The following is a 16,404-nucleotide window of genomic DNA, read 5'->3' as shown; positions in this document are numbered from 1 at the left end:
AAAATCTTGGAAAGCACCTCGAGGGAGCTCGATGTACCATTTAGCGGCAGCACCTGTTAAAGTGCGCTGGAAAAGATGCAATCAGATTGAATCATCAACCCAAGAGTTAAACGAACACCAAAGGTGGTAATCCATAACATGTGCTTGAGGGTCTTCTCTAGATTTACCTTCAAACTTAGGATAGTTACTTGGTATTTTAGTTGGTACCGAAGGCCAATACGATGAGTGCAGTATTGGGTCATTTGTAGGTTTTGACACATCTGGCAATTCCAACGTCGCCAAAAATGGAAATTGTGGATTATATGGGGTATAAGGTCTCTGGTATGTACCAAACTGAGTATTCCAACCTTGTTAAGTCTGGGTCTGCCCCCATTGTGGTAGGTTTTGTCCATAAGGAAACTAACCATAAGGAGGTTGACCATAAGGAGGCTGACCATATGAAGGTTGACCATAGGGAGGTTGACCATATAGATTCTAGTAACCATAATGGACGTATGGAGTCTGCAATGTAAATTGACCATACTATTGTTGGTAAGGTCCTTGTTGAATCTGCTACGACTATGGCGGTGGTTGTTGGTAAGGTCCCTATTGTGATTGCAAGGGAACCTGTGGTGGTAGCTATTGGTAAGGTCCCTGTTGGGATTGGTAGGAAACCTATGGCTGCATATGCTGATAAGGTCCCCGTTAGGTTTGGATAGGAACTTGTGGCCATGGTTGCTAATAAGGTCCTAGTTGGGATTGGAAGGAAACCTACGGTTGTGGCTACGGATTAGAAACCTGCGGCTGCGACAATGGGTAAGGTCCCTTCTATGGTTGGATAGGAATATTTTTCCGCAGAGGAGGATTACCAGTCCCATGAGCATACTGCATTTAATGACCATATTTTATTTGAGGACCGGCCTGCTGATAAAGAGGAACTCCTGTTAGTGGAGTTTGGAGTTGTTGAGAGCTAGTAGGAATATATGGTTGTTGGTAGGAAGGTTGAGTCAAGGGGACTTGGTGACCTTGCAAAGGGATTCCCATGACATTACCTTATTCAGGTGGAACTGGTGTTCCACCTAGGTTTGAAACAACACCAGTGGGTTGCTTTTCCCCCGAGGTGGGGGGAGGGGTTTCATATTTTCTATTAAAGGCAGGAGGTACATATGGTGGCGGTATAACTATGGAACATATGAACTTGTAGGTTGTCCACTCATATTGGGGACCACAGTTACCGTGGCTATAGTAGGAGGAGAAGAAAGATTAAGAGGAACATGTGTTTCACCTACCATCATTGTAGGTTGGGTAGGGGTCTGTGCAGTTACCGGTATGTTTGGAACAAATGAGCTAGTAGTAGGAGTGACACTAGATGACCAAATAGGATTATGAAACAGTGAATTTGCACTAGAATTGTCAGAAAAATCATCATTGAGAGAGTTATAACCCAATGGGACCAAGGGTGTGTTATAAGCAAGAGGTGTACTTGGCCCACTCGTCAGATGTTAGGGAGCATAAACATAAGGAAAGTTTTTAGGAGGAAGAATTAATATAGGATCAATCTTTGTACTTGGAATATGAGTTCCAGAAGTTTCCACAGGAATACCTTGGGGTGTTGACTCTACAGGTGGGTTATCACCTTCTATTTCCATGGTTGGGAACAGTTCTCAAATGGGAACCCGAGTCACTTTGGGAGAAGGACTCAAAGGTATGTTAGGAGTATCAAAAGGACTATATAGATGCGGAGGTAATAAATACACAGGATCTGATTCAAAGAGTGGATTGGGAGGAAAAAGCAAGAACTCTGAAGTAGGTTGAGGACTAGCCGGAGGAGAGTCCTAAGATGAGCCTACCGACTCTGGCTATTGTCAGGAAGCAAGGGGTTATATACCTAGGACGAGACCAATTTCAATACCTTGGTTTTCAAGGGATTCAGGCTCAACGGTATCGGAACCTACAAATCTAGGTGAATCAAGTGCAATAGCATCTCCATTGATATAGTGTGATGTATCTGGAAACTCATTTTGGAATCCTTATGGTTCTGCCACGATGTATTTTGATGAAATCAATCACTAATAATGTGTTGGTTAATGCTTTGGCTCAATTCTTATTTTACAATTAACAATTAATGTTGAGGACGGAAGGATTTTTTGTTTCACGGGCATCATGTTATTTTGTGGTCGATTGATTTTAGAAATTAACAGAAATAAATAAAGCAGAAGGGATAAACTAGGCATGAGGGTTTACCAAGTAACCGTGAACTTCAATATATACCTTGGTGAACGAAGGACTTAACATACAACAACCAATCTCCCTAAATTCTATGTTTAGTGTATCATGGTATATAAGGCAGCAGACTTGGTTACCTATGGATGGATAGCAACCTATTAGGGACTTCCAAAATATACGCGATGGTACGTGGGAGTGTAGTTTGTAGTAGAAATGTATAATTCATAATCATTCAATGATAGCGTTCCCATATATTTACCATGTGTTGAGCACCTCTGATATACCTGAAAGTACTGGAGAACAGTCCTATACACTTCCGTACGTGGAAAGTGATTTCACCCCTAGGATACAACACTAGAAAATAATGACAATTCCTACGTTTAACGACGTCGGAACAAGTCTCTAGCCTAGACCTCTAAATGTTTTCGTTAATGTTCCAAATGCTCCTTAGGTTAATTGAGGTAAATTTGAGTTGATCTTCAACTAAGTTTCAGTTTTAAGGCTCAAAGATCAATGTCACCTTAACACACATATGATGCAACTAGTATGAGAAAATGATTCTTTTCAATTCAATGAAATCTATCTACAATAGGGAAGAGGATCAAGAATTAATACAACAATCAGTATGTAGAAAACAAAGCTTCCTAACTATATTTTTCACTTTAGCTATTCCAACGTATCCAATAAAAGTAAAATGAAGCTTCAATTAACTAACATGCAGCTGCATGAATTTTTCACTTTTCTTTTTCAATGCATTCACCAAAAGTAAAATGAAATTCAATTCAAATGCACCTATATGAATTTTTCACTTTTCCTTTTCAATGAATGAGAATTCACTTCTTTCAGCTTTCAACACTAAGCAATGTCATATATTCTCAATGATAATCCCAAGAACAACTTTTCAATGCAATGTAATTTAATGCAATGTGAAAAGTAGCTTCGAGATGAAAGCTAAGAAAATGAAAATTCCATTTGGTTTATGATTTACAAAAGAACTAATAATTCTTTAATCAACAGCAAATCAGTATTCTTTCCACACACACAAGCAACAAACAGTAAATCCAATTGACCTAAAGACTCAACTAGAATTCACTTTTACCACTTCAAACAATGGGATGGACCTTTGCAAACGAATGAGAAATCAACAAAAATAATGAAAAATCCAAAGCACACAGAGCAAGAGGACACTCCAGAGATCAATACACGCTAGACCTTTCTGGGAGAAACCCTAAAAATTCTCGAATTTCAAGGATCAGTGCGACTATAATAGTGAAAACATGTGCTGATAGGGCTTTCAACGCGACTATAAAGGCCAAAACCACGCTGGCGGTGTGACTATTTTTGGATAAAATGTGTTGGGTGAGGAAGACTTAGAAAAATAAAAAATAATTTCGAAGATAGATACAAACTTGGCACTCTAAAGAACAAACTACTCAGAAGGCAAACCCATAATGAATCTAAATTACAAATCATTGGGAGGTTGTCCAAACTAATCACAAAGGCCATCTTAAAAGGAGGTTTGAAGGGCTATAATCTCCCTAGCAGAGTCGCCATTTTTTACACATGCAATCCTTTCTGCAGACAGAAATGATCCCTCTAGTCCTACAATAGGATCTAGCAACAAACAAAGACAAATATGTGCAAACTTTCCTAGATTATACCAAAAGACATAAAGGAGGATAGATGACCTACCTCACTCTGATGCTAACATCTGTTGATGTCATCCTTGATTCTTTTTTTTCCAAACTCAATCTCCTCTTCACTGTTATGGATGAATACCTGCATGGAAGATCACCTAGAGATGGCAAACGCATACATAGCAAAAACCATTCTAATATAAACATATAACAAATCAAGGAGTATTATACTAAATGTGGAATGATTGACACATTTATGGAAATAGATAATGTATTATTAATAAATAGTAAAGGGAGAATTACAAACACTTAAGCCTTTGTGTTGGAAGCCTCCTTAAGGTGAGTTTCCAAGTCCTATCCCTAACCTTCAAGCACTCCTTTCTCCTTAGCAAAATGGGCAGCATTTGGGCATATTTCAGCACTAGGAAGAAAGCAATCAATAGCCAACCAGATGTCGATATTAGGGATCTCATTTATAGGGAAGGAGAGGGAGTTTAGGATCCATAAAAGGAGGGAGAAGTTCCACATATCAAGGGAAAGATCTATAATAGTAGGATCAAGGACCATGAATGGGAGGTCTCATTCCAATCATCATTCACCTATAACCAACTCATTGTTCTCGAGACTTCTAGGAAGTGAAGCTTCTCCTCCACTTTAGGAAAAATTTCCTAAAGAGGTTCAACGTGGGTTTCCCTGATAAAAGTCATGTTGGCAATGCTAGGACAATATAATGCAACAAGGTACCAACACAGGTCACTAGTGATGCAAAATGTTTTGATCCTAAAAACAAGGTTTTTGAACATGTTTCTTCAGGATTTTTTCAAGGCAAGTCTCCCTGTTTTCTTCAAGGATTCTTATAAACATGTTTCATGATGAATACACTAAAAAATTTTGTCATTTTGACACTTAAGGATACAAGACGAGGAGTGTGACAAAATATTGTATAACATACAATCAATTTAGCCCAATTCTTTTCTTTAATAAACAATCTTTCGTCACAATTTATTCTTCTAATTATCAAGAGAAATAGACAATAGAATACAATCAAGAGCAATAAGAAACACGGGGAGTTGGTCAAGGACCATGGGAAAACCCCACAAGGGGGAAAACCCTTTCATATTCTTTTTCTTATTATATTATCATGAATGTTCAGCAAAGAGAGAGTACAGTGATCCAACTTGCCAATCATAAGACTATCCAACAAAAACAACCAAAAAATATCCAAGAGATGAGCCCAATAGACATATCTAATACAATAAAAGTTTCCAAGCCTTTGGTCAATGATAAAAATCTATGATCAACTATCAAAAGTATCTTAGGTCACAGTTGCACAGAGCTAGTGACTATGTGTGTGGTTGAAGCTCTCCAGCCATAGGGAGCACCCTATCATGTGAGTGGCTACAACTGAGAATTTCTTGTTTCAATCTTGTGGCTACATACCAAATTTCCTTCTTCACACGTGCGGGCTTGGACCTTGAAATTTTGGACATGTATGAACCAATTTCATGAACCAACCTCATACCTTTGCGAGCCAAAACCAAAGAAGAGAGAGAGAAGAAAATGAATGTTGATGATGTCGAAATGAGGTTCACTTGACATGTATTTACATGCTTCCGAGGGTGACCAATTTCTCTTTAAATATGACCTATGCTTTGTGCACATGTTAGTTTCCTCCTTAAAAATACATTTTCCCTAAACTAAATTAAATTCTTCCAAGGGCTAGGATGGGTCTTTCTTGATGAGGAATATTATCCAAAGAAGGGAATTTATCCCTGAGCTACCAAATTAACTCTCCCTTACATATAGGGAGAAATTACCCACTGAAACATATGTCCCATCTCAAAATATATCGTCATTAAGAAATGTGGTCACAGATAATCTCTGCTCATCTATTGAACACTCTCAAATCTAATAGAAGAAGAATTTAAAATTGTAGGGGATCTCAAGCTACCACCCTCTATCCATCAGGGAGTCTTTGTTACCACCCGATATCCAATGAATTGTCATAGGGGAGTTCCAACTCAACCCACATCATAGGGGAGCCCAGCTCAACCCACTATCCAAGGACAATAGGCAGGATACAACTTATCATGAGGTAAGGATCACAACTATCTTATCATCTATTGATCTTCCCATCAAGACACTAAAGATTCAAGTGGTAGAATGCCTACATCCACTACCTTGGGAGGAGATACAAACTTACCCTATAAGGTAAGGATCAGACAAAACCTAAGGTAAACACAAGACACTCTACCGATCGATTCCACTCTTTTTTTTGCAATATATCACTTTCGTATCTAAGACCTACTCAGACAACTCTCTAAAGAGCTTCCTCGAGCAAACTGCCTCATAGCTAGCCATGCTAGCAACAATATTCTCTACCTCATCCTTGCTTAAAGCTTGGAACTTTTATTTCCTGCTCATCCAAGATGTCTTGGTATACCCAAAACTAAAGCAGCACTCGAATGTTTGTTTCTGTCAATAACGTTTTGTTGAAAATAGCAAAAATAAATGTTAAAAATAGCATCAAGAAATCCTACTTTAATTTATCCTTGAATTAAATTAGGAATTAAATTGTAATTCTATTCTCATAGTCACTTGTAATGGTTAACTAAGTTAATTTGTCTGTGTTGGCTCAGTAAATTTGAGTTGGAAGTCTATCTAGTGTCATGTAGAGTGATTTGTAAATTTTAGGGTTCCAGCTTGAGTTCTTTTGAGTTGTAATTAATTAACTCAGTATAACTGAGTTATAGTCAGTTAAACTAGTTCAAACAGTTGGAGGAACTAGTAGGAGGTCTAGTAGTGGGGATCAACTTCAGTGCAGCTTCACCTCTCCACCAATTAACTGAAGATTCACTCATAAATATCTCGTGCGTTTTAGTTCAGAGAAGACCTAGTTGAGATTAGAGTTCAGGGATAGTGTACTATCAGTTGTATAATTTTCCATGTTGAATAGATCGTGCATGCAATCAGTAGAAGGACTATATATGGATTACGCAATTATGAGTGGGGAATTTCCCAATTAAATATGGGATAATTCTATTAGGAATTGCACAAGAAAGTAGAAGTTTGGCAGGCAGCAAAATTGGCTAAGTCTTGGCTTGAGCTATTTTTTGAAGCAGAGAGATAGATTGTACGTGTCCAAGAATTATTCGGGTTGATCAAGCATTGTATTTTCTTCTCAGATATTTTGGTTAATGAAATATAGATATTCAAGGTTTCGAGCAGTTGCTTTCCCCAAATAAATATTTTTTTATGTGCAATTGAAATTATTCCTTTTCTGCTCAGTGTTTTCATTGATCAATTTTGTTTATGTTGATGAGTAGAGTAGATTCTTGTCTTATGTTTTAGCATATCACATAAGTTTTTGAATCTATATGTAAAAATCTAAATTGTATCACAACTGAAGAAGTTATAGAAGAGGAGAATTTGATTTTGTTGTGTAGGTGAAATCAAATTTGTAGGTTCATACTTCAGATTCAGTAGTATGTCATTCTACAGTTTGAGACTTGAGTATGCCCTAGAGGGCAGCTCGAATTACATAGATTGGAAAGAATGGATGGAGGCAGTAATGGAAGACAATGGGCTGAAGGAGTTCATAGTTCATGATATTCTGAACCCTCCAGCATCTGATGTTAAAGATCTAGTTGAATGGATAAAGTGTGTGGAAAATGCGAGGAGGATTATCCTAAAAGGAGTTCGAGATCATATTGTCTTGAATCTCCATGATAAGGAAACTAAATTTACAATGTGGAAGGAATTGACGGACCTATTTCAAAATAGAAGTGACCTAGGAAGTTGGAACTGAAGGACAAACTCATAAAGATCAATATGGAGAAGGGTGACTCTATTATGAAGTACTTGAGCAAGTTCACTCAATGTCGGGATGATCTTGGAAGTGTCGAGATTACTATTGTTGGAGACGATCTGGTGATCCTAGCACTTCTAAGACCTTCCAAGAGATGGCATAGTTACCAGGACTTGGTTAATGGGAGGGAAAATCTAGCAGAGTGGGAGCAGTTGTGTTTCGAATTGGTACAAGAAGATTTTTGGCGGAACACCTGGATAGGACCTCATCCAAAGAAGTGGAAGAGGACTTTTCATTAGCCAGAAAAGAAAAGAAACCCAAGGGAAATAAGCCCCAAGGTGAGGAGGGCAGAAAGAAGAATTAATTGTTGAACACCAAGTGTTTTCACTGTCATGAGTAAGGGCACTATGCCACAAATTTCCCCCAGAAGAAATCAAGCAAGAAGGAGCCCATAGCAGTAGCAGCAGGTGAAGCTCTAGCTTCAAAATTCGAACTTGATTTCACTATCATTGCATGCATGGGTAACATTGTAATGGGAAGTATGTGGTATATTGACAGTAGTGCCTCATTTCATACAATGGGGAATATAGTTCTCTTCAATGAAGTTGAGGAGAAAGACCTCAAGCGAAGCATAGAGTTTGGAGATGATGGGAGGTATAGCGTGAACAACATCGGTACAATTACCTTTCAGAGGGAGTCTGGCTCCCCTCTTAGCATCATAGATGTGATGTATGTTCCAGAACTAGACAATAATCTTGTGTTTGTCGCAGTATTAGAAGACTGTGGCTACAATGTAATTTTTCGCAAAGGAAATTTTTCCTTAGGCACATTGCCATGAGACAAGTGAAACAGATTGGTGTGCGGGTCAAGAACATGTATGCACTTGAGGTACAAGATGCATGCAAAGCCTTGAGGATAAAAAAGGTTAGAGACTTTGGGTTTGATAGGGAGCATAAATTATCTCAACATGCAGCCTCAAAAAGTTGTGGAGCAACCACAATTAGACAAGAAAAGAGGAGACTGAGTGGAGACATCCACTCAAGCAGAGACCTCCTGTAGGGGTGAAATTTGAGCCAAGTGGGCAGGGGGAGCACATGTAGCCATACCTCACAGTGAGAGGTGGGGAAATGTGAAGCAACAGTCCCAAGAGTTCATAAATTGGGCAGGATACATTGAGGTGTGTTTGTCTCATGGATCATGACCTTGCTATGGGAGCCCACAATATGCAGTAGTAGGATGGATTAGTGTCAGTTGATGCAGTCACATGTCAGAGTGACAAAGGTAGAAAATACTAGAAATTAGATACTGGGGAGTGCAAAGCAGAGTTGGTAGCAGTGCAGATGGCACGGTGTAGAGTTAGCAACAATGCATAGTTTCAGTAGACAGTGAATTAGCTAGTAGTAGTTAGAGACTCTAGTGACAGATGCATCATATTGATTCAGTTTGGAGCTTTTTTCAATTTCAGAAGTTGTAGCAGCAACAACACTAGAGATAAGTGTTACATGCATAATATTATAAAGGTACCAGATGGGGATAGAGTTGAATTCCTTTCTTGTTAAGAGGGCGTGTTGAAAATAGAAACAAGAAATGTTGAATATATCATCAATAAATCCTAATTTAATTTGTCCCTGAATTAAATTAGGAATTAAAATGTAATTCTATTCTCACAACAACTTGTAATAGTTAACTAAGTTGTTGTACTTAGAACTCGGACCATTAAAAGTCTAGGGTTTGGCATCAGTTTTTATTGTATATATCATTAGGTTATTTTTGGATATAGTCTTGCATAGAGTCTAGGCCTATATCAAGAACGGGAGTCTTTGTCTACTACTGCAACAAATCAACAATAAAAGTGACAAGCACATTTTAGGTACGTGTTGTAATTTTAATTTGTATTTATTCATTATTATGCACTTACATGTGTTTTGCAGGTAGAGGTGAGTTGAAAGGTATTTTTTTTTGTTTTGGGATTGGTTTCGCCACACAAATTTTGCATGCAAGTAGAAGAAGATTCAAGTACAATATCAAGCAAGAATTCAAGAGAATAAGTATCAAATCAAAGAAAGCATTGCAGCGGGACATCCTTGAAGACATGATAGCCATCCAGATATCGTGAAGTATTGTTAAGGCCAAGAGTCATCACTGTAAATTTGTAAAAGAGTCATTTATAAAATATTCATCATTGTAAAAGAGTCATTATTGTAAATTTGTAAAAGAGTCATCATTGTAAATATTGCAAAAGAGTCATTTGTGAAAGAGTCATTCTACATAGATTCAAAGAGGTAGTGTTGGGAGGTATAGGAGTCACTATTGGGACGATGTCATGATTGGGTTACAGGTCATAGAATTATTTGGTATTTGGTCAAGTCCAAGAAAATCATTGTGCATCATATTATATCATGGATGGTTGTCCCTGGTTTGGGAATCCACAATCTTGTCTTATTTCAGTCATTATAGGGTGGCAGGGAGGTGCTAGGCAGGTGTATGAAGTCGCCTACAGGATAGGGCCTATGAACACTTCAGGGTGGTAGGGTGGTGCTAGGGTGAGTTGTGGCTTGCCAATGTGTTGGGGCATTCATTCAATTGATTATTAAAGAAACCAAGGTGTTGTGGCATCCTTCTAGTGGGAGATGGAGAAGAATGCTTTTCTATAATTCTAGGAAGTTGTTGCTTTCATTTTAATTGGGGCTGAATATTAAAGAATTTATTAGAAAATCATTCGATGGTTTTTGACCCATAGGGGGTTTTCCACCTAAAATTCGTGTGCCTACTGTGTTCTTTTATTTATTGTTATTACTGCATAAACATTAATAATGGTTGAAGATTAACTAATGTTCTGAAAAGATTTAAAATTGTTAATTTCTAAGGAATATTGATTCACCCCCCCCCCCCCCAAGTATTTCCAACAATTGGTATCGGAGCTTTGTTCCTTCAATAGCAGTCTAACAAATGAAAGCAGATCATGGAATACACTAAGAATAGAGTTCCTTTTTTCAATGGAAATAACTATCCACTTCGAAGTGGAAGAATGCAGGTTCATTTATCGGTGCAAGGATACGAAGTATGGGAAATCATTGACAAAGGATTCAAACCGACCCAGGATGAACAAGGTAAAAAAAATATGGTATATGTTGGAAAGGCTAAAGATATTATTATCAATGGGCTTATCGAATCTATTTATATTAAGGTATTGAGTTTCAAAACTACTAAAGAAGTATGGGGCGAGCTTGAAAATATATATGCAAGTGACTCAAAGGTGAAAGAAGCAAAGCTTGAAATTTTCAGTGAAAATTTTGAGCAACTCAAAATGAAGGAAGATGAAAATATTGTTGCATACTTTCAGCGTGTTGATGAAACAACAAATACCTTGGAAGGTTTAGGAGAACTTTTTGAAATGAAAATTGTTGTCTGAAAGATCCTCATATCCTTGCTAAAAAGATTTAACCCTAAGGTATCTGTCTTGGAAGATATATCAAATCTAACCAATCTCAGCATAGATGAATTGCATGGAATTCTTATGGCATATGAAATGAGGATTGAGGAAGAGGATGGCACATCTCACTTAGAAATGACATTTTCCACATCCAAGAAGAATGGTAAGGACAAGCAGACTTAGAAAGCAAAAACTTGCATATGCAAGGATGAAGAAAAGGAAGAAGAGGAAGAAGAACTCTCAAATAAATAATTCGCCTACTACAAGAAAAAAATGAGAACAAGTACGGGAAAATTCAAAGGTAAACTTCCATTAATAGGTTTTGACTGTGTTGAGGTTGGGCATTTTGTAGCCAAATGTCCTCACAAAAATGAGGTTGTTACGAATGGAAAGAAAGGTCTTAGGAAGTTCAACAAGCAAGGCAAGAAGAAATGGTTTAAGAAAATTTTCTTCACCAAAGAAGATAGTACTTCATCCGAAGAAGACAGTGATAACGAAGAAGAATTCAATGGAAGAGTATTATTTATGGTCATGCACAATAAGAAAGAGGCACCTAATGAAGACGGAGACGAAGAAGAATTCAACAAAATAGTATTATTTATGGCCAAGCACAATAAGAAAGAGGCACCTGATTGAGAAGGAGACGAAGAAGAAGAAATGGATGAGGTTGAATTTCAAAACGATGTGATCAGGGTTATCAAAGAGCGCAAAGCCAAGAAGAAGCATGTCAACACTCTTAAAGACGAATTGAAGACAGAAAGAGAATAGGTCCTCAACCTTAAAAGCAAGGTTGAAGAATATAAGTGAATTGAAAAATCTCTCAGGAAAGAATTAAAGGAAACAGAAACATTGGAAGCTAAAATAGTTGCTCTACGAAAGGAAATAAAAAATGGACAAACTTTTCAAAATTACACCAATAGTTCAAAGAATTTGGATGAACTCATCAGCAACCAACGATCATATAGCACCAAGACTGGTCTTGGTTACAAAGAAAAATTTGAAAAGAAGTTGAGTCCTTCTATGACAATTAAAGAAGATGGATATGAAAAATCTATGAAGCAGATAGATCTCTCAGCTAATTCAAGTGATCAAGACTCGTAGGAAGAACCGTGGAAGACAATTCCTCGAAGAAGGTTTCCTCCCTGGTACCAACCTATATTTTATTGTCATTGTTATTCATGTGGAATGTTTGGACATAGAGGTGCAAAATGTCGCATGTATGTTTGGAATGAATATAATTCCAGGAGATCCTTCATAAATGGATATTCCAGAACTCAGCATAATATCAAAAAATTTGATCATTTGAGAGATGATGTCGAATGTTACAAATGTAAAAAATTTGGACATATGGCTAGGGCTTGTGAAGTTCGAGACATGTACAACTATTATCAGCAAAACCCTAGAAGAAAATTTACAGAATCACGAGATAAACACCAAACAGAATCTTCTATGAATAACATTGAATGTTATAAATGTCATAACTATGGAAACATACCTCGTAACTGTAGGTACAGTATGGAATCAACCATGAATGAAAAGCTTAACGACGAGAATAAGAAGGTTTGGAAAGGAAAACAGGTACATGATTAACAAGACAAGATAAGTAAGAGAAGCAAGAAGGCAATACGGTCCCAACAGTTATGCATTCACAATTCGTAACAGATTGTGATGAATCAAAAATTTCTTTGGCTAATGACTCGAGTCAAGACAGCCCGTTAAATGACACACTATTCTGAACAATTCAACTTCTTGACTCCTAGAAATTTGAAGATGAGGAGTTTACGCAATAGTATATGACACAAGTCTACGTTTGACAGACAGGTAGTTTGAAAAAAATAGTAGTTTCATTATCTGTTCAGGGGGAGAAGAATAGTTGAAGTATTACAGATTCAAGAAAGGAAGCACTGACAAGAAGCCTCTATGTGAAAGTGTATCAAGAAAATTTAACAACCATCAAGATATCTCAGCAAGATAAAGGAATATTCATATATCAAATCAAGTACATCAAGGAAACTCTTAAGAAATTCAAGATGGAAGATTGCAAGCCTATCCTTACCCCCATGGCAACAAGTTACAAGAAGATTCGTCAACAGATGTGGACCAAAGGTTGTATAGATCCATGATTGGTAGTCTCCTATATGTGACAGTCTCCTTGCCAGATGTGATGCAAGCAGTTGGACAAGTAGCACGATTCCAAGAAGCACCAAAAGAATCGCATATTATTGGCGTTAAAAGAATTCTTCGATATCTTAAGGACATAGAGGAATATGGTCTCTAGTATCCCAAAGGAAATGATATGGTCATCTAAGCTTATACATATGCAGATTGGGCAGGAAGTGTTGATGATCGTAAGAGTACCGGTGGATTAGCGTTCTACCTAGGTGGTTGCCTTGTCTCATGGTTAAGTAAAAAGTAGTCCTCAATCTCATTATCCACAGCGGATGCAGAATACATCGCGGCAACATCTTGTTGTACTCAAGTTATCTGGATGAAGCAAAACTTGCAATATCTTCAAGTTAAGTTTGATGAGCCTATTCCCATCTTCTGTGACAACACTAGTGCCATCAGTATCTCCAAAAATCATATGGTGCATTCAAAAACAAAGGACATTCCAATCAAATATCATTTCATTAGAGAGCAAGTCGCCAAAAAGAAAAATCAAGCTTGAATATGTTGGCACAAAGGAACAAATTTCTGACATCTTTACCAAACCATTACCTCGTGAATAATTTGAGTATCTTCGCCAAAAGCTTGGGATTCTCCCAAGTTATTATTAGAATATTTATCTTATCTAACTAAGTATAAAGGGGGGATGGAGGTGTGTACAGGTCCACAGGATGACAGTTTGTCAGGAAGAGTTACCCTTTGCCATTGATGACAAAGGGGGAGAGAAGGAAGTAGGAATATGTGTCATGATCACAAGGGGAGTACTTTTGTTTCCATCAATGCCCAAGGGGGATATTTTTTATCAATCTTTGTCATTGATGTCAACCCAAGCAGCACCAGGGGCTACCCTGATCTTGCATGGACAGTTTTACTTGACATCTTACTCTATTTTGAATCAAGGATCTTCTAGTTGGATTCTAATCATCGAGATGTTTCCGTTCATACATGGCATGCCATATAATTCTTCATATTTTGAGAGATATTCGTGTTTGACGTTAGTAAACCCAGTTAGTGGGCTAAAACCCTATGGGGTTGTGGCATGGTACTCATAATTGGTTGTGGTCATCGAATAGTCAATAATTAATAATGTTTTTTTTTCTCCAAATATCCCTCCAACATTCACTTGTTGAGGACCCTCTCAACTCAAGACATTCATATAAACAGTGACCCTCATATCCTCCTCTAGTAGGGATTTTGTGGCTTCAAACAGGCCATTATGGAATTTTCCTTATAATTGTTTTTCTACGAAGCCTCAGAAACTGCAATTAAAACCCATTTGAGCCGAAATCTAGATGAACCTCTTGACTAAATTTCAAATCTTGGTTCAGTACATATTTGGAGATATGATCTGAGGAATTTAGGGTTCTTGCAAGCTCCTGAATTCCATGTCAAATAGGTGACGTTGGGAAAATCATCACAACTTTCTCTCTGAGAATTGTATTCCAATTTCTTAAATAGTGACATAAATCGGATAGACTATAGTTATTGGGTATCATTTTCAGGGCCGAAGGAAGCAACAATGAGACGCGGAATTCCGTACAAGTTCGCTCTACTGAACCAATCTATAATCAGGTCATCGTGAGAGAGTGGGCATAAATATTTCTTAAAGAATCCAATATTGATCAGACATGTGCGATTGGAAAGAGGACTCAAAGGGATACCATAGGATGCAATTTCAGACCTTGGAGTTCTAAAATTACATATATACAACACATTCAATATCGAGCTCCTAGAAGACAAAAAAAACATGTATTCAAGGATCACTGCAGTAAGGACCACACATCAATAGTCAAGGGTAAGTATCCTACAGCAAGGTATGTATGATTAGTGTTTACATTTTAATTTTTAGTATCATCTCTAACATATGTTTTTGCAGGACAACATAAGTATATACAGGGTCCCGATTATATCTCTATGTCTCTATATGTCACAGTTTATTTTGATACCACATTTCGGATGTCCTATTATTGAGACTACACATTTGATGCTACATATTCTTGACGCTACACCAAGTCTGTTAAATCTATATGATGTCGTAATCTTGTGTTACTTGTCTTTTAATAGTTGATAGAATGGTCTCTATTGTTGTACTTTGTTGGGCGTCGGATCCCCCCAAGGCAAGTTTTGGGGCTTAAAGCCCAAGTTTTGATTAAGTCCATTGTAAAGACTCCGTGATTTTTGGGCGCAGAGCACGAAGTTGTAATAGAATCATAGGGTTGTCTGCACTTACTTTTGTAAATGTAGTGTCAGTTTGAGTGATCTACCCATGGTCCACGGACCATGGGATTGTATAAATAGAGCGAGGCTTTAAGTGTAAAAGATATCGAATAGTCTAAGAATCGAAGAATTGATGAAGCATTGAGTCGAGGTGTAGAGTTGTGTCTTTGGGTCATAGAGTAGGGGAAGGCTCTGCAGCTGAGTGTATAGAGGCCTAGTAGTTCACAGCTGAGTGTGTGAACCCCTGCAGCTAAGTGCGCAGGTCGGGTCGATTCTGTATCTGTTGGAAACAGTTTTAAAGAGAAGTCTTATCATATTTCTATGTATATTTTCCTGTTTTATGCATTATTGGGTATGAATTGCAAGTTTACTGTTTATTTATTGCGCGAACTTATATGAATGTGCTAAATCACTAAATATAATATAAGGTATCTGTTTACGCGAAGATAACTAATTGTTATAAGAAGATAAGTAAGAATTCGTGACGTGACTTGGGGAAATAGTGTAGATCACTACTCCTACAGCGCGAAAGCCCCACAATCCTTGGATTAGAGCTATGCGAAGGTGAATATATCAGGGCACAAAGGCCTCGCAGGCCAAGGAAGTGCGCAAAGTAACCTGCACGAAGGCATTCACAGTTGGACTATATCAACCCCTCAGACATCTCAAGGGTGCGAAAACCTGGTTCCAACATCACCCCATACTACTTCGGGTGAGACCTCAATCCACGCTCCGTGGACTATTGCTGAAAGGGCCAGTAGTACAGGGATTTGTTTGGCCAATTAACTCTAAACCTGGGTCAGGCCCCAACAACCCAACAAATGGTTTCATTTTCGGGACCGAAATCTGCATAGAGATGTCTGATGTCGTATCATTGGAATCCAACTAAGAAAGAAATTGAAGGTGGCTGGACAGGAGAATTCACGAGTTCATGGCAC

Source organism: Pinus tabuliformis, chromosome Q, assembly GCF_031772625.1.
Source record: "Pinus tabuliformis cultivar Carrire ecotype Pingquan chromosome Q, CPIR1, whole genome shotgun sequence".
Classification (NCBI taxonomy): Eukaryota; Viridiplantae; Streptophyta; class Pinopsida; order Pinales; family Pinaceae; genus Pinus; species Pinus tabuliformis.
The sequence above is the reverse complement of the archived record's forward strand: the minus strand, read 5'-3'. Positions refer to the sequence as shown.